Source organism: Grus americana, chromosome 8 (assembly GCF_028858705.1).
Source record: "Grus americana isolate bGruAme1 chromosome 8, bGruAme1.mat, whole genome shotgun sequence".
In the NCBI taxonomy this organism is placed as follows: Eukaryota; Metazoa; Chordata; class Aves; order Gruiformes; family Gruidae; genus Grus; species Grus americana.
Window position 1 is genome coordinate 7,908,112 of NC_072859.1, and position 22,008 is coordinate 7,930,119.

Below are 22,008 nucleotides of genomic sequence, written 5' to 3' on the forward strand. Positions count from 1 at the left end.
TCTGACATTAAGAATATCCTGTCTCTGCCTGCTGATTAGTGATTTGGTCTTCAGCTGGGACCATATACCTAATGTTAAATGAGTTGAATCTCACCTTGAAGGAAGGGGGGGCCTTAGAGAGTAGAGCACAGTAGAGCAGGGAGCAAACCCAGCTCTCCTTAGTCACAGCCATGTGCTCATACCGCTGAGCCATTTTCTCTCTTATTTGTGTAAACTGAGGGGATTTGGGTTTCCAGCATGGTAAACAAGGATTTAACTACTTCCTCCCTCCTCCCAAATAACTTTCCCTGAAATTAACATGGTAAACAGAGCCCTCACTCTGAAAAAAGCCTTTCTGCTTGGTGTTGTTTTTGTAACTGATCCTCTGCTGGAAAGCAAGCAACTCAGATTTCTGCTAAAAACAACCCAAGGGAACCTCTTAACAATAACATTACAAGCAGTCTTATGCCCTGCTCCAGTGGGTCCTGTGGCAGAAGAGTGGACACCCACCGATGGATGGGTTTGCAATCCTGTGTGATAAAGAAGCGCTAGGGCAGCTGGCAGCACATGGAGAGTGGCATGGAGTGCTTCGCTCCCCTCCACCTTTGTGACCTGCTTGTCAGACAAGCGTGGACAGAACAGCATCTAGCACCTGGGATCAGGAGCCAGAAAGAAGCTGTGGCCTCATGCTGACATGTATGAGTTGCAAAGGTGGTGACAGGAAAGGAGAGGGATGTTTGACATAGAAAGCAGGAGACTTGACAGGCTGGAGTATTTTCATCCTCAAACACCCCATTGTGAGAATGGCTTTCAAATAATGACATTTTAGGAAATAATAATCTTGTGTTTGTAGTTAATACCCTTTAAGGCTTAACTGCATCATGAAGGTTAGAAAGTTGTTCTTTCAAAATGAAAATTCTCACATAACTAGAGAATGTAGAAGTGGGTCTAACCTGCCTTTGCAGATTGTCCTTCCTTTCTGTCCCACAGCAATGAGTTCACACAAATAGCCTGAGGTATCCATAGAAGCACAGTGGCAGAAATTAAAGACAAAGGTGACAACTAAGGAGGAGGTGGAGTCATAGACAGGAGAAAACCAGGGATTGTGCTACTCCTTTTGACTGGGGAATAGTGAGAAACTTGCTGCCTGTCACATAGTCTAGGAATATGTGTTGGAACTGTGCCTTCTAAATGTCTTTACTTAAGGTTAGGCCTAAACACACAAAGTAGCTTACAGCACTTCCATTCATAGGTCTCAAAGGGTGCAGTGCAGAGAGAAGCGTATGCTAATCCCTACTGTAGAAGGGAAAACAATGGCCCGGAGCATCGTATCACTGAGTAGCCAAGTTGGGAATCCCACCTGAATCAATCCTGTCTCTGGGCAAAAGCTGCCACTTCCCCATGAGTACAACAGGTAAGATTTTCACGGGCTAGGGCTAGGTTTTCTTTGGCATGCTGTGTACCTTTCCTTTGCAAGGGAGCTGAGAATGACAGCTAGCAACCAGCCCTCAGCCAGGGCCTCACTGCTGCTAGAGGCAGAGCAGGGCCTGCAAGGGGATTGTCTTGGTACGGTAGGACGGGCTTTCCAGCCAGGACAGCTGAGGTGAAAATCCTGCACAAATCCGTATGAGACACCCTTGCAGCTCAAGACATCCATCAGCTAATCCTCCCTTTGGCAATCTCTCCACTTACCTCTTCCATCAAAGGAGCTTGGATTACAACGGCTGCCGTCTTAATGAGTGAGACTCTGAAGGAGGCTTGTTTCTCCAGGACAGAAATAAAGTACTTTGCACTGTCTGGATCACCTTGCCTCTTAAGAGAACCAGGCACTTAACAAACTGCTAGTGAGCCTCAGGAGGGAGGCAAGTACTAACTCAGGGAGCTGTGCACACAGCAAGTTGGGGCCGAGAGAAGCTAAATGCCTTGTCTCATGCAGCAAAGTAATCATGACCTGGACTGGGCACAGAATGTGCATGTCCCACCTTGCAGGTTTTTGAGCAGATTGACGCCAAGGCCCTGGCCGTTCACTGTCACTGCCGACGTAGTGGTGGTCTTTGGCAGAGGAAAGGTGTTAACTCACGTTTCCTGGCCACACTCTAATTTCCCTGACTATATTCTTGCTTTTAAATTACTGCCCCAACCAACCAACCAGTTTTGACTGTTTGCTGATTCCCCCAATCACTTGCTGCTGCTGGCCCTCTTTTACCCTGGAGCTCACTGCATTGTGTTGCTTAAATGATCTCAGGTTGTAAGGTTATCTACCATGACATTCCCTGTTCTGGAGAAGCGTGTCTGCAAGATGAGTTCTCCCTCATTCCTTTCCAACCCTTGGAAGTGTGGCTGTCACAAGAAGGATGGTGGAATAGGGTGGTCTTGTGCTGTTGCGGAGCTGTTGTGCTTAGAGAGGGCTTTCCAGTTTCTCAGTTCCTCTCATCACTGTTTTCCTGTAACTATCGGAACAAACTGCCCATGCCCCTCTAATCAAAGAAACGTGAAGTTAGCAAGAGGCCCCAAATACATTTCCTGGCAACAAGACAAAAGTAAGTCTACTGAGAAGTTTATGCAAAGAGAATATTTCTAGTATATACAATTCTGTCTTGTTCTCAGATGCCCATACCAAAGCAATTACTGTATGGGAGATGCCGGCTGGCTGGAAGAACCTGTTCATTCTGGGTCTGTAATGGAGTCTGTGAGGAACTCAGCTTCCTGGTGTGGAAGAAGGTAAGTGTGTGTGAGGAAGGGAGGCTGGGACATGTTTATTTGGGAGGGTAACCTTTCTGGGCTGGGAGCCTACTTTTTAATTTATTTGGTGGTCCGGGAAAATTCATCACATCACATTCTTCAGCTCCTATTTCCACTGAGGTGATTACATTGCCCTGTAGTCTTAGCTAGCTAACAGGGATGCAGCTGTATAAAGCGCAGGCTGGCCGTTTCATGATGGCAGCAATGCGGTTTGTCCCTAAGACAAACAGAATTGCACAGGAGAGGTAGAAGTCTGGGTCCAGCCAGGGAAATGCAGATCCAAGGCCAACTCTAAACTTTGAGCCAGCTCACGGATGGTTTTTTCCATGTCTGCTTTTACCCCACCCTTGCGTTCCTCACTTCAGATCCAGAGACACATGCGGCCTCTATGTTCCTGTAATCGCAATGGCTGCTGTTTCTGGGTTCCCAGGAGGAATGCCCAGGATGAGTACAAGGGCTTTCCAAGTGATAACTCCAGTGGTCTGAGAAACATTTTGTTGGTCTGGAGTTGCAGGGCATCTTGGCTTCTTGACAGCACTGTATTTTGCAAAACAGGGGCGAGGGATCAAGGCCTGCAGGAGCTGGGGCAAAGACTGAGACACGGGGTTGTGGCAAAGTGCTGAGAGCCGAGGAAGGTGGAAGGGGAGAGCCCTAGAGTACGGGGTGGAGAATCAGTGGCTCTCACACATACTCGCTTTTTGGTGTCGTTCCACATGCTAGCATGAATACAGGAGAAAACTTGGTGTCTGCTGGGTCACAGCCCCCTGCTATGGTGTGCCTGGGTTCAGACTTTCAGTTTCCAAAGGGACGTTGGGGTATTTACTCATGGAGTCTCACAGCACCTCTGTGAGGTGTCTGAGTACTTTACCACCGTTTCGCTCACAGCAGTGGTAAAGCAGTGCAGGGAATCGCCTTTCACAGGCAGAGAGTCCAGCAGTGGCAAAACCAGGAGAAAACTTGGGGCTGCCTGGTCCTCAGCTCACTGTGTTCTCCTCCAGACCCTGCTGCTTCCTCTGCGGAATGCTGAATCTGCTTCTGAACCCCATGTCTCATGTTTCTAGTCTATCTTACACCAAAATCTTAACAGCAGTTTAAAACTGGCATAATTGGTTTTGATAAAATGCATCTCTAACCTCTTGCGGGCAGGGATTCTGTTTTCAAAAACTGAACTGTTCTCCTGCAACTCAATGCAACCATACTCTCAGAGAGTTAATAAATCTATGCGTGCCCTTTAAAAGGAGAAATCAGGAGGATTTTAAAGACATTTTTAGGCAAAGGTTCTTTCTTTTCTTTCTTTTTTTTTTTATGCTGCCTCCTTGGTAACCAGTTAAAACAAATTCCTCCAGACTGTAAACTAGAGATAATGGAGTTCGCCTTTAATCTCAGTCCGCTACAGATCAAGTTACCTCTTAGAAATTACTTATCCTGGCCAAGCAAATGAATTGGAATTGATGTACTTAATTGTTTTCTAAATTGCTGTTCCCCACTCCCTTCCTCCCCTTCTCTCCACACAGCTGTTTTGCATCAGAGTCTAGTCTAATGGGTACTGTCACTCACACGAGGGGGTGAAGTCATGTGGTCATAAAAGAGAAAGATTGGGGGAAGAGAGGGAAATACCACCCAGTGCATTATCTGGCTGTGACACACACAAATTGAATAGAAATAATGCCTCCTAGGGGGCTAGTCCCAACAATGGACACAGTTCTGTCTTGGGCTAGAAAAATGTGGAGACTCACTCCATTCTCTGATACTTGTTTCTCTCTCACAGAGAAGGGAGATGATTAAAGTGCTAGTTTGGGACACAGGAAACCTGAGTTGAAACTGCTGACTCTGCGGCAACCTCCTTTGTCTGGTTTTGTGCAAGTTGCTTTGTTTATGCCTTAGTGGCTGCATTTTATAATACATAAATAATACAATTCCCTTCCTTTCTCCTCAGGGCAACAATGATCTTTCATTAGCTGTATCTTACAAAACAGCTTAACCTGCTCTCCATCTCCAAAAAGTGCTTCAGTACTCCCTCTGTTTATATATATTAGTCTCCAGCTCACTTGGAACTTGCGTTGCAAAGCCTTTGGGCTCTGGGAACATCAGGCCAGGACTTAACACCAGAATCCCTCCACATCCTCTAAAGTGGGGACAAATCTCAAGTCTTAAGCAGGAACCATCTCCTGAGGATAGTTTGCTCATAAAAAATCATTCCTGCATGTGAAATGTGTGCAAACAAACTATTTTACCAATTTTCATGTCCTGCCACTATGTTCCCTCCCAACCTATAAATGACCAATAATCCCAGTTTTGCTGCCAACAATTTTCCAGAACTCAGCTGTTCCCTTTCAGACCTTGTACTTCCATGGACTGGCAACTGTTTTCTGTTCATCTGTCCATTCAGAGTAGAACCTAAAAGAGCAGAGGTTATCCTCTTCTTAACCTCTCCCAGAAGGTCTTTCTTGACAAACAACAGTCTATCACTTGCTCTCATTACACTGTTGAGTTAGTTTTCTGAGGGAGACCAGGGAAACGGAGAATTTGCTGCCTGCAGAAAATCCTGAAATGCCTGCTGGAAAAGCAGCAGACTCTTGGATACCTGTTTATAATATCTGAGAACACTGTGTAGAATAAGGTCAAGAAAAAATGGGAGGAAAGAAGGAGTTGTATACAAAACGAGTTAAAAGATCATGCTAAGTGCTGGAAGTGGTGGGGAAAGCCGACTATCGTAAGTGTGGAGACTTTTTCCCTCCTTTTCAGTAAGGAGAACATGGATTCCTTGGGCTCACTGCAGCACTGCACACAACTATCAGGTACCAGATAATTGTTGACACTAGCAAAATCACATGCATTTATTCTGCAAATACTAGCCTGCAGAAGCTGCACATTTAGCATTCTTCATAATTGGAAAGAGACACTAACACTGGCTGGCCTGTCCTTACAGACACAGCCACTCTGTTTAAGCAGCCTTGTTTCTTAGGAAGTGTAAGGTAGATAGTTATGATGATTCATATTAACATCACAGTGCAAATACCCTTACCTCCCTGGAGAAAGGAGAAGGAAAAGAAAATATACATGTGACAAACCTTAGTTAGGTGACTGGGAGGTGATGTGAGGTGGTTATGGAGAAAATGGTGTGAGAATCCAGAGGAGATGGGTTTTGCTTTGTTTTGCTCTTCTGCAATTAGTTATCTCTCAAACAGGTAGGGCCAAGAGCTGGTCACTGTCCTGGAAGGAAGAAAATCCAGTGTGCGGGTGTTGGGTGTTGTGAGTGAGGTTTTCAAAAGCGTGAATGTGAGTTAGGACTATAACTTCCACGTTGTGTGAATCAAGTACACCTAATTGTCTAAATCTGGGGTTCCTTCAGCTGTCTAGTTGTCTAAATGCCCAGTTCAAAGCTAGTTTTCTGAGCTCTCTCAAAACTCAGGGTAGCGAGGCAGGCAGTTCATGTGGCTGAAAAGTCCTGCCCATCACAGGCACTTATGCTTAGAAGGCTGGTTGCCTCTATCAGCAATCACAGGAGTGGTGCCTTACCTGGTTCTGTCAAAGTGATCCAAAACAGCAGACTTAGTATTTAAAGTGACTAAGTATGACCATGGCCCACAGGAGAATGACCTCTAGGAAGGGATGGCTACAAAAAGGTGTGGGTAGACAGTAGTGTCCTTCTGCCTTCACATGCAGGCGCTATTTTTCAGTCTGGGAGGGAAAGCAGACAAAAGGTGATGAGAGCAACGCTCAGGAAGGAACTCTCTGACCTTCTCATCACAGCTTCCTTTTATCACAAGAGGATTTTTCTAGCTGTTAGAGCTATAAGCTGAGCTCCTGCACTTTTTTGCTTCTTTCCACGTTACCAGTGAGGAAGAATCTGCAATCAGCATTTTGCTGAAGAGGTTGAAGGAAGAAAGGAACCCAATGTGCTGCTTCTGTAGCGGTGTATACTAATAGCAGGAAGGAGAAAAAACTCATTTATGTCAATGAAGCAGACAGATGTGACCCTTAGATGGTGCTACCCTCACTGACATTAGGTGCTTGCTGACTCCTTGAATAGCCCCATTCAAATCAACATAACGGCTCTTGGAGCAAGGTTCTGCTCATTGTTAATGAAGATGTCAGAATCTGGTCTGCAGGGAATAAATGCATTGAGCAAGAAGGGGCTCTTCTGTAACCTCTTTCCTAGAACATGTTTGGAGACCTACATTTGCAGCTGGTTCCTATCTGAAAGCCAGGCCAAATCAAGCCTCCCTCACCAGAAGATGCAAGCATGCCCAGACTTTTGGAAGTTCAGCTTCAGATCCAAACATTAGGCCTGATCCAAAGTTGATAGACTCCCGCTGACCTAAACAGACATTTGGCTCGAGCCTCCATGTCTTGGGCCCATCCTGACACAAAGCAATACACCGTACACCAATACTACTGGCGTGTCTGGGCCCATGGCTGAAAGAATATGATCCCTTTTCTTTTCTTTCCCTCTTGCTTTTAATTTTTTTTTTTTTTAGGGAAGGTATTGGTCTCAGGGAGGCATAAACTCCCTTCTTTTCCATCCCTGATTGAGTATCAAACTCCTCCGCTGAGATTTCTCCATGGAGACATTGGGTTTTCCTGGCAGGCAGGGTTGCAAACTACTCAGCGGAATGTCTACAGCTCTGCAGCTCCAGAGGAGCCAGGAGGCTGGGCATCCCAGCCAAGGGAAATACTGCTGTCGTCCCAAGAACACTTTCATGGAGACTGAGGTGCATACTGGATTAGAGGCGGCTAAGCTGGGTTCTTGGGGTTTTTTGTTGGTTTCCTTTTTCCCCTCGAAAATCTAAAGCACGGGGAAGAGAACTCCACAGACGAGAAATCTGGGGATCCTTGTGGATGTTGCAAAATGTGGTTTGTTAATGGATCTTTTTACTTCTGGTACTTCTGGCTTGTTCGACACATACGCGCACATACACACATACAGAGAGTAACTTTGGCAAGCTCATGTTTTCATGGCACAGCACCAGGAAATGGGAGTTCCCCTCCCAACAGAGAAGATCAGGGCAATGAGGCAAAGGTGGGGAATCAGACCCAGCCTGAGACTCAGTGGAGCGCTGGCCCGGACAATTCTTACACAAATAATCTCCAGGAGCTCTGAACCCGTGCTTCATTGTGGACACAGACAGTGCTGTAGAAAAAACAGACTGAAATTGCTTCTCGTTCATGGCATCTGTAGTGTAAAAATGGTTTTCGTCCAAGACATTTGTGGTCGGAAAATCCTGACACCTCATAAATTATCTTAGAGGCGCAACAAAGCTTCAAAAAGATGAAACTCAATGCTGAGGTCAGCAGGAATTTTTTTGCATCTTCTGCAGTGGAGGAGCATTTTCAGTCTCGGGGAAAACCACCACAAAAAGAGGCAGCAAGAAGAGAGAATATTTCTTGGCATGAGAGCCTCAGCGCTCAGGGGAGTAAGGCATCCTCTATTATTTATTTTTGGCCACCTCTGTGTTCACACATCATCAGAATATGATCCAAGCGACCAGGGGCAGCCTGATAGTGAGGTGGCTGCTGCAGTTAGGTGACATTTCCAGGTCCACCCACTCAGGCTAATTACCTTTGCATAGTGGTGGGGGCTACATGGTTTGAGCACCTTCCAGGATTGGTCTGACAACATTTTATAGGTGAGGTGGGTGTGGGATAGGGGTGAAGTACTGCAAAACCGCAGTAGGCTTCAGCGTGAGTTTGCAGAGAGTGTGGAAGTGTTGTGAGGAATGGTTTATGATCTCTATAAGCTCATACCCACAAGCAGTCAGTTGGCATTTTTTAAAGCTGTTTTCCTATTCCTCTTGACTACAAATGCAAACCCACTGCTGGAGCTCTGGCTGCCCTGCTGCGTGAGGCTGAGCAGGCTGCTTAATCCCTCACACCTTCCCATAACTATAGCTAGTCTGAAGGAGGACAACTGCCTGGCAGTTTCCCTTGCTCTCTTCTTGGATATTTCTTCTTTTCTATATAGAGGAGAGTTTCCTTCTTCCAGACAAGAGCAAGGTGGAGAAAGAGGACCCCGAGGGTGGTGTCACACACAGCCCTTTTTAACACGAGAACCTCTGAGGGTTCTTAGTTACTACGTGTAGGTATCAGAGTGGCAACCAACTGTCCTCTGCAGCACATTAAACCCCGCGTTGGTCAAACAGAGGGAAATTGAGGTGGTACTTGAAAAGCAGTGTCCAGGATGACCTGTGGTTTCCCTGTTGTGCTGTGTGGCAGGAAGGACGTAGCCAAAGGCAGTTACTTCAGGAAAAAAGGGGCTTTTTTGCGGCGTGCAAAGTGGAAGAGATGTTTCTACGGAGGCAGAGACTTGTCTCTGCCAGGAAGAAATCATCTGTCCTGTAGCAGACCCTGTTGCTTCTCCTACCAGCCTGCTGCCTTAGGTGTCTGCTGCATCCCGATCCATGCCTGGCCTTGCCCTGCAGCGCTCACGGCAGGAAGTCTGGCGTGCCGCACGGTGCTGGAGTCGTGCCTGCAGCCTGGTGAGGGCTGCCTGGGAAAGGCAATGCCCAGGATGTGACAGCCAGCCCTCCTGCAGGGTCCCAGCACAAGGGGGATGCTGCCAGTGTAAAACCAGTTTTTCAGGCGGGGACAAACACCCCCTTGGGACAGGCAGTGGGTTTTAGGGTCGTTATTTATCCCCTTCACCAAGCGATCATCAAAATGGCTCCATTTTCGTCTGTAGCATTGCCTGTTGCTTTTATGTGTCTTATTTTGGAGAGTGAAGTTAGAGGGTAAGATATGAACTGCTTTCCATTTCTGTGGGTGGACAAAACTTTCAGGTTTAAAACTTCTCTCCATATGTTCAGCCCTCTGAGTCCCTAGCAAGATCTAACCTCCCTGCCCACTTAGTAAATCAATGGTTTCTAAGGCATGTAGAACTGATTTTATGGCAGCAAGATGCATTTCACTAGATTTATGTTATTAAACTGGAGGAGGGGAAGCCTCCTTTTATTTGGGGCAGTCCTTGAATTTTACAGGCTTGTTTGAGTAAGTAATTATTTTGGTAATGCTGGGGCCTCCTTTATTGAATCGTAAATGCATCCTGAACAGCTCTCGGAATAACAAGCAGACCTTTCCCTGAAAGTCTATGGATTGCCCTGATTAGCAAATCTGAACATTAGTAGTTTACTCTCCGATTAGCTTTGCTGCTGAGGGCTGCCTTGGTTCACTTCTCTGGAGCTACTCACAAGATTAAGCATGTATGTAAATGTTTGCAGGATCAGTTCCACAAAGGAAAAAAACCAACCCAAAAGCCGTTTCTTTGGAAACATCCTCTCTGACCATGTTAGGAAAAAGGATCAGATAATTGGGATCTTTATGATGCTTATTATAAAAAATGTTCTGGAACTAGTTCAAGCACCAATCAGAAACCACATTGTTCCACTAAATCACTTTCAGATGCCATTTCAGATACAGAATACAATTACTCCTAGTTTAAAAATATAAATGTTCCCTTCATAAAACAGACACACACACACACATGCACACACACATACACATCTATTTTAATTTCTTTTATTTTTATCTGTCTTGGCTGGAGTTCAGGCCTTACACAGATGATCTGTTAACAGATTTTGTCCCATTTCTCTCTGCCGGGCGTTGTGCAGAGCCCGTCGTATGGTGCAGAAGAGCTCTGCGACATGGACATTAGGACTTCACATACAGAAGAGCTCTTGCACAAGCTGGGGGGCTGAAGGCTCAGGTTTGTATGTGTATGTGCTTAAGAAATCAAATCAAAGCAAAACCTGGAACAAAGATTCTGCCCCCAAATGTTGCATTAAAAACCCACCCGAGATGCCTGGAGGGGTTCCTGGCCTGTCATTTTTTGTTATTGGATAGCTACGGGTTTTGTGAAGCAAACTGCCTTCCCTACATGGTGGCTGCTGCCCACGTGCTTTCCTTGTTGTTAGGAGAGCATGGAGGCTATCCATGATGAGCTCAAACTGTGAGTCTGGCTCTGTTCATAATTGGGGGACTCACCCGCCGTCCGGGCTGTTTATGTGCGAGCACATGCTGAGGTGCAGGCAAACAAGGAGGTGTGAAAAAGCCAGAGGGGGAAAAAGCTGTTAGACTGTGGGCTGGCCGGGCCGGGCACCCTATGCTCGCCTACGGTCAGCACAGTGTGAGCCCACTGCCCGGACACAGCCCCTGGTTGAGACATTTATTGTTGGCAATCTCCTTCCTTCTGAGTCAACACACATACAGGCACCTCCAGAGGGTTTCTCAGCCTCTCTGTAAGGTGTGATTCATTTCCTAGGAGGGAGCATCTCTGCAGAGAGGTATGGAGGGAGCCAGAATAACTGGATAGCTAACCCCAGGGCTTTGGTAGGCATTAAGCTGGTTGGAAAGGGTCCCTGAGGCAGGCTCCTGAGCCTTGTGCTTTCATGGTGTAGCTGCTAGGCTGCACAGAGGACTTCTCCACCTCGCCAGAGCACCATGCTGCCGCTTGGTTGGGACTGTCTGGGACATTTCTAATGGAAAGCTTTCTTCGTTGTCAGGAAATCATCCTTCGTCATTGCTGAAATCCTTCTCGAGAGTGGTTCTGTTTGGTGAGCCCAGCCCCAGCCACAAGTCTGTGGGAGCGCAGCCTGCTCTCCTGCCAGCCGGCTGCGTTGTTTTCCAGGGCTTGGGGCCCCTGTACTGCGTTCAATCCTGCTGTGGGACAGGAAGCCCACAGACACCCGGAGTGTTGCCCCAGAATCCAGACAAACCCCCCCAGAGATGCCAGACCCCCAACAACCTGGCAAGAAGCCCTGGGAACCTGGGATCAAAACAGGGATAACAAGGCTTAGCTTTCTACCCCAAGGCTAGGGATGCTTGAGGATGCTGCCATCTTTCAGACGCTCCACGGGCTGTCCTTTTTTTTTTCTTTTGCTGGGGCGAGCAGAGGGATTTCTCAGCATCGGGGCAATGTGAGAATCTTGAGGGCTGCATTTTGGAAAAATTTATATGGAAACATTTTCATACTTTCCAAAACAAAAGATGCAAAGGAGTTTGTTACTAAGGGAAAATTCCTCCACTAGTTTTGCAAAGGCTGAGATTTCTGAGTTTTCTTAGCGCCGCTTATGGGTTCTGTAGGAGGCCGTTGAGATGAATGGCCTTTGAACTCAGTGGTAGCTTAAATACAAAGTGTGAAATCCTGGCCCTAAGGAAAACAGTGGACTCCCAATGACTGGCACCAGTAAGTGAGATCAGGAACTCAGGTGTGTTGCATTAGCTGACATTGCTTGGGCCTCCTGGTGGAGTAACAGATCTGCTCTGAGCCAAACTCTTGGCTGGGAAGAGCAAAGACCATTTTGCTCCTGTGTCTCCGATGGCTGGAAAACACAGTTTGAATGGACAACAAAGCCATTTCTGAAGAATGGATGTTTAGGCTGATGTACAAGTTGAAGAAGCATTTTATAGCAGTCTGAAATAAATCCAAGAGAGGGGATTTTCAGAAGCACAGGCTGTTCTTCCTACCACCAGTAACTGATTTTGCAGTGGGAGCACAGTCAGGCTGATGCAAGGTGACTGTGGAAATTTGACCCTCCGTGCTTAAGATTTTTAGTGTTTCTGGCCAGAAGACTAGAGCTCTTGCTGAGATGTGATTACTTCTGTGATGTTTCGTTGTTACAATAGCATCATAGAGCCTTGGTCAAAGACCAGGACCACCCCTGTACCTCGCTGCATCCCTAAAGAACATCCCAGAGATTTTTGATCCAACTGGGCAATGCCCTACCCAAGTCAAGAACAGCTCACAATCCCCTTCAATGAGTATGTTTTAATTATTACATATTAGTGTCATTAATCACTTTGTTTTCCAGCAAGATGGCTGTGGCCTTTGCTGCAACATGCTGATTTCTATTTAAAAGAGAGGTTGCTGACAAACGTTTCACAACCCTTGTGTTATGATGTACTTCTTACCTCAGGGATGCAAGTTTGCTCTGCAAACAGGAAACATTTTTCACTGATGAGATGGGGAAATGTTACAGATCCTGATGTTGCTAACTAGAGATGCATTATCAGGTTTAGGGCTATTCATGAGGCACTAGTCACTGGTAGTGTGCAATTATTCAAACCTCTCAGGTTTTCTATTTTTGAAGGTTATATTCCTAGCCCTTCTGATTACAGAAAAATTTCTAGCATGAGACAACTGCACCTGAAAGCCTAACAAAACCTAGAAAACCAGTAAAAATGTGTCACATTTCTCGTTCTTTTCTCTCTTTTTCTTTCTCCTCTTCCTTTTCGTGCCTGCCTCCTGATTCAATACTGAGGTTTGGCAGCATAGAAAACTGCAGTGGGAAAAGAGCCAAGATTGTTTGTGCAGACGGGTTTAAGCTGCGGTGTCAAAGGTGCGGCTCTAGCCTTGGATCCAAATATCACCAGAATTCGGTTTCGTTGGTTGGGCTTGAGCTCTTCTGCACAGCAACGCAAGCTTAATTCACCTATGTGGAGGTGTAGAAAACCAAGTGTCAGTAGTTATTAGCAGCCACGGGACAAGTGCTATGTTTCCAGGTATGTGCCTCTTCTGGGGCTCACTCCTCATTCCACGGTAACGTTGAAAATGCCAGAGGAAGCAGAAACAGCAGGAGCAGAGGTAATGGGCTCAGAATGGTGCCAGAATGCCACGGGTGAGTTTCCTTGCAAGCTGCCCATGGAGACGGCCCGTCAGCATGCACCAACAGAGCCATATTTCATTTGCACACAAGAACCCGGGATTGTCCTGGGAGGCTGCATAAGAAATGAGGCTCCATGGTCAGTGCGAAACCAATAACAAATACCCCAATCCCTCCTACCAAGAGATCAGAGCGCAGGGGGGTGCCTGCAGCAGAGGAAGGCTGGGGCAAGCGCAGAACAGCAAGGATGTTTGTTAGTTCTTCATTGTATCTCTTACCAAGCGTAACTAACCTCACCACCATCAATAGGGATTGTGACCATGGAATGAACCCAGCTCTGGGACCTACTGGACATTTTTCATTAGGAGATTTTTAAACAAGACGTTATTTTTTTGTGCAAACATTAAAAAGTACCTGTTCTGAGTATTTTTTCTGGAGAAAAGCAAAGAAAATCCAGCTTTTCCCAAAATGAAACATTTTTATAATGCAAGAAAGTTCCATTTCCACAGTTTTTGAGTGTTCTGAAATGTCATATTTTCCAATATGAAATATATTTGGTTATATTTTTTGAATGTTTCAGAAAATTGGAACATGTGTGCTCATATATCGATCAATATAGTTTAACTATGAGAAGTTTGTTTTCAAAATATTACCTTATCACCGATACAAAATGTTTTTACCCGCTTTGGAAGAACAAAGGCATTCAAAATCATGGAAAAAGCTCGTGAGATGGAGGACCAGAAAGAAGAGCAAGGCAGGCAACAACGAAGAGAAACAGAGGAGAAGACTTAAGGAAGGAAAGAAAGGGCATTCAGTGAAGAACCACCAAGGTTAAAAGTGGAGAAAAGCAGGATGAAGCTCCTTGCAGGATGGATTCCCTGGTGTGGAGAAGTCCTGCATAGGAGGACGGCTCTGGGTAGTCCACAGGTCTTGGCCCAGGTTCAAGAGGTTGTGCAAGAATGGTGATGGCAAGGAGGATGGGGATGCGCTGAACGCTGTATTGCTTTGTTTGGATCTATCTATTAAGTTTTATGCAACCTACCATGAAATGTAACAGTGCTAAAAAATTTTGCAAAGCCTGCATGTCCTGGACTTTGACTGTCATGTGTCACTGAAGAAATGATCCCTAACTTTGAGCTCATGCAAGGCTGCAGGAGTGGGCTTATGTGTGCTTTGATTAGTGGTGTGAGCAAGATGCAGAGGCTTGGAGGTCTGTTTCCGTGGGGTGGTATCAGAGGTTCAGGATGTGCAGGGAGGGCCACCGAAGGAGGCAGCGCTGTAGGCTCAGGAAACCTAAGGAGCACTGTTCCTGTGTGCTGCTGGGAGCCTGGAGATCCTCCACAATAGGGGCAGAGCCGAGCTTGCAGCACGATGACTTCTCCACCGCCAAATATGCAAGTGCGGCCGACAGAGGAGGAGGATGAAGATGACGCGCTTTGCTCCCAGCACCTCTGCATCACTGGCAGGCAAACCTGTCCCCAAGGGCAAATTCTGCAGAGCCAGCTGCAGCCGTCCCCCTCTGCAAAACACACGCAGTGTGGGGTTTCAGAGGCTTGCAGGAGCCTTGAAAACCACCTCTTGGGTGTGCTCCAATCTTGAGTAAACACTTCAAGGACACCACCAAGGTCCCCTGCCTCTCAGGCAGCACGAGCCAAGGTGATAAAAATTGAAATAAAAACCCAAAAACAAAGACAGAGGAAAGAGGGAGAAAATGCTATGAGGCCCAAAGGGCTAAGGATGTGGGTACTGCTGGGCTTAATTGTCGTCTTCGTTGCTCTGCAAGGAGGAATGTTGCTGGGACAGCGTTGCTGTCTTTTGGATTGTTACTGTTTGGGGTTTTTTAAAAATATTTTTTTCTTCCCTCAAAGCAAACAGGCAAGTGACGTAAAGCAAATGGAATTGCGGTTCTGAAGCCGGGAAAGTCGGAGATGATCCCAAGCTGCAAAATCCAGATCTGGGTTTTGAACTCCCTGTGTAGCACAAGGCCGTGGAGGCCTTCAGCTGGGCTAGGTCTGCCACGTGGAAGAGGGGGCGAGCAGCCAACTTCAGAGTCAGGTTCAGGTTTGGATTCTGAAACAAACCTCCCTCACCGAAAGTTCAGGGTCGTTCCCGGAGGCTCAGGAGGGAAGAGCTGATTCCAGCCCTTCTCCTCTAACAGGTCTTGGACTTATTGTAACAATTCATCTGGGCCCCTAATGAGGAAAGCCGTCTTCTTTGTGATGACAGTTAAATATGTGCTCAGGCTCATTCCTCAATCAAAGGTTTACATTATATTAGGTTTAAATTATTTCTGTACTGTGGTGCACCCTGATTTCACAAACCTTGCAGGCTGTTCTGGTTTGGAACATGTGGAGAACTTCTAAAGACTGTCTTCTCACAACCTGCGACCTTGTTTCCATTATCAGCCTTGAATCCACACCATTGACTTGTCCTACAGGGAGACGAGGGGCTGGAAACATCTAGGAATGACACATAAAACAAAAGCCTTGAGCTCAAATAATCACTGCAAATCGGAGATTGCTCCTGGGTTTGAAAGCTGGAATTCTCCCCACACTCATGGGCTGACTGGACTGTCCATTAGATGGTTGGAAAGGAAGCAGTTATGATTTGATCAATATTTCAAGCAAATCAGTGCAGTCGATGAAAAATGAACTCTGAGAACATGTTCGCATTGTGGATAAGCCGCAGAAGAGATTGCTCCGAGCTCTTAAGCACTGCAAGTCAATCACACCTCCTCATCCTCATGGCCTTCACAGGCACAAAGTTGAAGGGCAGTTCAAGGAGATGGAGCTGGTACACACAAAGTAACCCCAGAGTCTGTGATTGACTCAGGTCGGTGAAAGAGGAGTAAAGGGAGTGCAGTTACCGGGTAGGAAATAGGGTCCACGAAGCATGCAGGGATTTCAGACACGGGGATTTTTTTCGACATTTATTGGAACAGACAGGCTAAGAGTGCTGAGGGATAAAGGATCCCAAATCAAACAGCCTAATTGGTCTCAAATGGACTGACTAAGGAACTCTCTCCATTCCAAAAAGGGTCAAATTGCATTTTCGAAGGAGATCTCTGAAATTTGAGTGGGAGGCCTGGATAGAAAAATGAATGGATGAACTCATAATTGACATGGATTCCATTATTGCTAATACCTGTGTCAGAGCTGCCACCGAATATGGCCTGCAAATCCAGTCTGGGGGAATTCCCCTTAGAGATGTGACCCAGGTGAAGCAGACTATTTGCCATGAGCCTATGAGGAACTGAGACTTTAATTGCAAACATATGGCTGGGTAACTTTCCAGCAAGTGAAAACTGAGGAATAGATAAGAGACCTGCTCTGAAACAGATGATCCAGAAGGGCTTTCACTATCTCCAGTCCTCATAGTGGGTTTCTCTGCTCTCATATCACTTTATGCTGAACAAAAAATTGTAAAGACAGGGAACATGTTGTCAAAATATAACATTGGCACAAAGAGCCCAGTGATTTTAGGAAGAGTGAGGGTGAAGTTAAGTTCCCTGTGATTTTACTTTGACATGGTTCCCTGTTTGTGTCTTCTAAAAGGCAGCAGTCTGATCTTCTGCTTGCTGCTGTCCTGGAGAAGACATACGATGACTTGTATCATGAACAGTTCTGCCTGCGGTCAATTCCAATGTGAGAATGTGGCCTGAAGGACAAGATCGTCACCCACTTGTGATGGGGACCAGTGTGGCTGCTTAAATTGCCTGTCTTGGTGTTGAGCAAGCAGGATAAGTGCACTGCAGCAAGGAGGAGCTGGGCAGCAGCTCCTGGATCTGATCACTTCCAGGGGTGGTAGGGAACACTTCTTCCCCCAAATCCAGGATCAGGTTCAACAAGGTGTATGAGCACAGGCAGACCTACGAGGTAGCTAAGGGGAAGAAGGGCAAGGGCAAGGGCCCGAGTTTAAAGGCGGCTCCCACATGAAGCGGGGAAGGGCTCTGTAGAGGCTGCTTGCCATTATTTCACTTTGTTTTTCAAGGCAGTCTGATCCCAGTTTGCAGTTGCACTGTATCAGAGCTGGCCTGTAGTGCAGGCAGCCAACCCCAAGGAAAGGGGAGAGGCTGCAGAGCTTTTTGGTGCACTCAGGACCTTGGGAATTCAGACTGTGGGATTCATCTTGTCTGTTATTATCTCTTCTGACTGTCCTGAAGGTTTTCCATGCTTTGCAGAGTACCTTTAATACTAGGAAGTCTGTGTGTGTGTTTGTGCTTTTCTCTGGGACCTGGAAGCATGTCCTTATGCATAAGGGGTGGCATAGAACTATTGTCTGGGGTGACTGGGAAAGAGCGAAGGGGAATGTGGGCTGGCATTGATCACAAGAACAGAAGGGATGAGCTCAATTTTCTTTTCTGAAAGTGTTTTTGTTCGTCAGGTGACCTTGACAGGACAAGAACTTAGCAAGCGTACCTTGTGGTAGCTAGACAGGAATGTAGCTGGGTCAGTCAAGTTTTGTTAGGTTGCACGGCATCTTCTGGGTCCTGGCTTGGGAGAGGCAGCTCCTTGGTGTCACAGATGACCAGTCCATGGGGAACTTGGGCCTTTTCAGCACCGGAGTCATTTGACTCCTGAGTTTTGGAGGCTCAGGTTCTGGAGTCAATTGAGCAAGGCCTGTACTTGCTGTGGTGAAGGGATTTCTCCTTCCTTGAGCAGGCATCCATGTAAGGCGAGCAGCACATCAAATGTCAGCTGGAAGGTTAGCCTTTGGAAGAGAACCAAAGATGAGTTTGAACAAATATGGCAACCTGTAAGTGCTGGTTTTGTGTCCACAACTACACTCTTCCACGTGACTTAAATATTAAGGTTTGAAGACGCAAAGATTGTAAGTAACTTACAGCCTCATTGCTGCTTTGTGATGATGTTTAGCAGTTCACACAGGCCAAAGCACCAATTTTGGTCAGAATAAGTTTTTAAGAGCAGTGTCTGGGACATCTGTGGCAAAGGCTCTGGTTATGCTGAGCAGTCCTGAGAATGAAACCAAGAAAAGTTGGGTCTGCAAAAACTGAGGCATTTAACAGTAAATATTTCCTAAACCGGTGACCACATGTCTGAAAAGGAAGATTTATGCAAAATGGGGAAGGGAAGTTTCATAACAGCACTCTGTAATAAAATAACAACAGTGACGTATGCACACATGTACACACACACTCATTCCAGATAAGGTCAAATATCCAACACTCCAAAGATGAAACACTTTTCTATTTATTTTTGTCCTTCTGACTATGAAATACAATTTTTCTTGGACTGACAGTTCCAGGCAGAAATGCTGTAGAGAATTCTTTCAGCCGCTGCTGGGGGTGAGCTCTCTCCTTTGCCTGTACCAATGTATGTACCCCAGGCCTTTCCTGCCTGTACTTCTTCTTGCATATCCCAGTCCTCCTGCCCCTCAAGTCCTTCTCTCTTTGCTCTATGCATGTGTTCCCAGGACACTGGAATGCATCTCCACTTAGATGTTCTGTTGTCAGTGATTTTAGCAGATAACACAGAGGTAGGGATTGGAGTGGAGCCATTAGAGCAATAGTGTGGGATCTGTTGGAAGGGAGGAAATGCAGAAAGGAGAGAGAAAAGGAGGTAAAAAGATAGAAGTGGAAGGTAGGAGAAGTGAAAAGGGGAAGGTGGAAAAGGAAGAGAAAGAAAGGATAGAAAAAGCAAAGATCCCAAAGAATGACAAATTACACCTCTGAGCCATGTTATATTCTGCATAATTTATAGTAAGTTGAAATATTGTTAATCTATAAAGGCTGTATTGTTCTCTTTTTCTCTTGGCCAGCTACTGCTGACGTAAGCAGGAACTCTGCTCTGGGCTGAAGAAGTCGAGAGTCTAGCAAGCAAGCCTGGCACAGACTGGAGCTGGAAGTGGGATTTGGTTTCTGCTACAGAAAGTCTTTGAGGACTCAGGCTTAGAGGAACCCAGGGAATGCAAGGCTGTTGGGCAAGCTTCAGATAGGAGCTTTTAGTCAGTGTCTCTTCTACAAAAGCTTATAAAAATACATCTTTAAATCTCTTCCAGGAAGATGTCAGAGCTCTCCTGCAGAGTTAACATGCCCAACACAGAGACCAACTTGGTCATTATAGGAAAAGGCATGGGGGTTTAAGTCCTACTAGGAGTTCATCTATCCTCCAAGCTTACTAAAGGATGTGCTGCTTACTCCATTATGTGTCTAAATGTATATGTGTGGGTGTATATATATGTGTGTATGTGTGTGTCACTGTGTGTAAGCTTACGCAGCTATCTCTTTTCTCCCAATAATTCAGTAATTCTGCCTTTGGCTTTGCAGACTCCAGGATCCTGGCCAGGTGGAGCAGGAGAGGCTGCCAAATCCGTCAGGTTGATGGAGCCAGCAGGCTGCTCCACCTGACTGTCTGGAAGCATTCTTTTGCTCTCTTGGGAGGTTCCCAGCACATCTCCATTTCCTCTGAAAAAAGGTTCACCCATGACTGCCAGCATCTATGTCAGGTCTTTCCATGGGTGCTGTGGCTGCAAAGCCCAGAGACCCGTGGCCCTTCTTAACATTGTTTTAGGCATCTCCCAGCTGCACAAGCCCTGAAATTTTCCAAAATGTAGCTAACGAAGCAGATGAAAAGACACAGGCTCTTGGCTAGTGCTGTAGCTGGTTTAGATCGAGGGCGTAGAGGGGATGATCTTCTCAAGAATTCTTTATATCTCACAGCCTGGTGAAGACAGTAACAAACCATATTTTTCTGCTCTTTTAAAGGAGAAGAACTTCTTTGTCAACAACTGAGAAGATCCTGAAGAATCCCAAGGTGCATGAGGAGGTAACAAGGGGACAGCTGAAATTTATGTTATTGTGACATTTCTATGCTAATCTCAAGAATGATCGTGCTGAGAAAGTAAATCCTTTGCAAATGCTCATGAATCTCTGGTATTCAGGTGCCCTGCAGGAGAGACGCAGAGATACAGAAAAGATTTTCACCACTTGTTCTCAGCATGTGGCTCTCATCTGGTGCTGTGTTCTTCCTGCTCGTTGCCTGGGACAGCATTCAGAACAAGTGGGATTTTCAAAAGTGGTCTGTGTAGAGCAAGAATATTCCTATTTTCCCCCCTGCCCAGGCTAAACAGATTGCTCCAACTGCACTTCCCCTTCTGGGTCCTCCTCCCAAGTACAGGTGAAGGATGGTTCTTCACAAGACTTGGGAGCTGAGGCTTGCACACTGACTGTTCTGTTATCCATCTATAGTCATGCCCTCCTGTTGTACTGCCTAATGGATAGTGTCGTCCCTTCCTGTGTTTCAGCCTCCTTTTACACCTGAAATTGCTATCCGAAGTGCAGACGCAGCAATGATGTGGAGCCCTAAAACAGGAGAGAGGGACAGCAGAAAGAAAGGAGAGGTGTAAAAAAGCACCAGCAACAAGCCCAGGAAGTTGAGCGAATGCATAAGCAGAACCATTAGCGTGTGCTTGTGGAATGTGTAACACGTAGCAGAGAGCAGCCTTACTCTCGTTCTGGCTGACTCACTTGGTCTCTCTTACCTGTCATTAACATTGTGAGGTGTTCACCCTGACACGTCACTTTTTGTTCAGCTCACTGTAGCTTGTCATACATAGAAAAGACAGGCAACTCCATGCTCTTTCTCTCTTCCTTAACGCAGAGGTTCCCAAACCGTGCAAAGATCCTCGTCAGCCTTCTTTGTGTCTTTTGGAGCACTTACACTTTTATTGTTCAACTTTGAATAGAGAGTTTTTAAAAATAGTTGGTTCTCCAGACCAACTACAAACTTTTATAACCTTGCCAGCCATCCATGGATCAAGGGTGGGAAGTGCTGTTTTAGCCACAAAGGTGCCAATTTTTATTATTTTCTCTTTGATTTTTTTTTAAATACAACAAGAATTCTGGTGAAGAACTACATGTAAAATGGAGCTGAGGATTAATGAAGAAGCAAATGGGAGATCTTTTTTTGCTTACGTGGAAAGGGAGAAAAAAATAAAGCAGCTGCTTGTGGAAACATGGAAGGTCTCCAGTATAATGAATAATAAGAATAATTTCAAATATATTCTCTGAGATCTGAACAGTATTTATATGCAAATACTATCTCAGAAGGTAGTGGAAAAAATCAGTTTTCCTAACGTTGGCTGGGAAATGGAATTTGCAGTTCTGGAAGACTTGCGATTTCCATAGGAACCAAATGAGATGAAGTAGAAAGTCTTAACAGAGGTGATTAAAAAGTATTTTGTACTGAAAACAAACTTTCTAGCTGAATGACATAAATTACATTTAAGGGAGCAAATGGCTTTCTAGCAAGTTTAAAAAAACAACCCAAATCTGCCCTTTGGTAACTCTGTGTTAGAAACCCTTAGAGAGCAGAGCTCAACTGCAGAACACAACCTTAGAGGAAACACAGGCACATCTTTGGGGTGGCACACTGAGTTGGTGTAAATCTAGTTTATGCTACCAGAATTTTGGGGTCCTGTTAATATTCAAATACATAAAAAAAACCCAAACCAACAACCCCATGCTTTGTAAATCAAGAAAGGACCTTAACTATTTTCCCTTGTTCTGAACAGAAGTTGGAGGTGAGTGATGTAAGCAGAACACTCCATCCCCACTGTCTGGTGTTCAGGAATTTTAACAAGAGAAAAAAATTATTGATTATATCCTTCATTAAAGATTTGCCTAATTTTGTGTTTTGTTTTGGTTATTTTAACAGTAATAATTTTGTGA

The 22,008-nt window shown here is 45.7% G+C and overlaps 1 long non-coding RNA gene across 1 annotated transcript; it reads left to right on the forward strand.

Annotated features, from left to right (window-relative positions):
- The first annotated feature begins 1,313 nt into the window (after window positions 1–1,313).
- On the forward strand, window positions 1,314–21,251 carry LOC129209369 (uncharacterized). The gene is made up of 3 exons (XR_008578054.1): window positions 1,314–1,393; window positions 2,587–2,700; window positions 20,044–21,251. It is a non-coding gene; the product is annotated as an uncharacterized LOC129209369 (long non-coding RNA).
- Window positions 21,252–22,008: the final 757 nt, after the last annotated feature.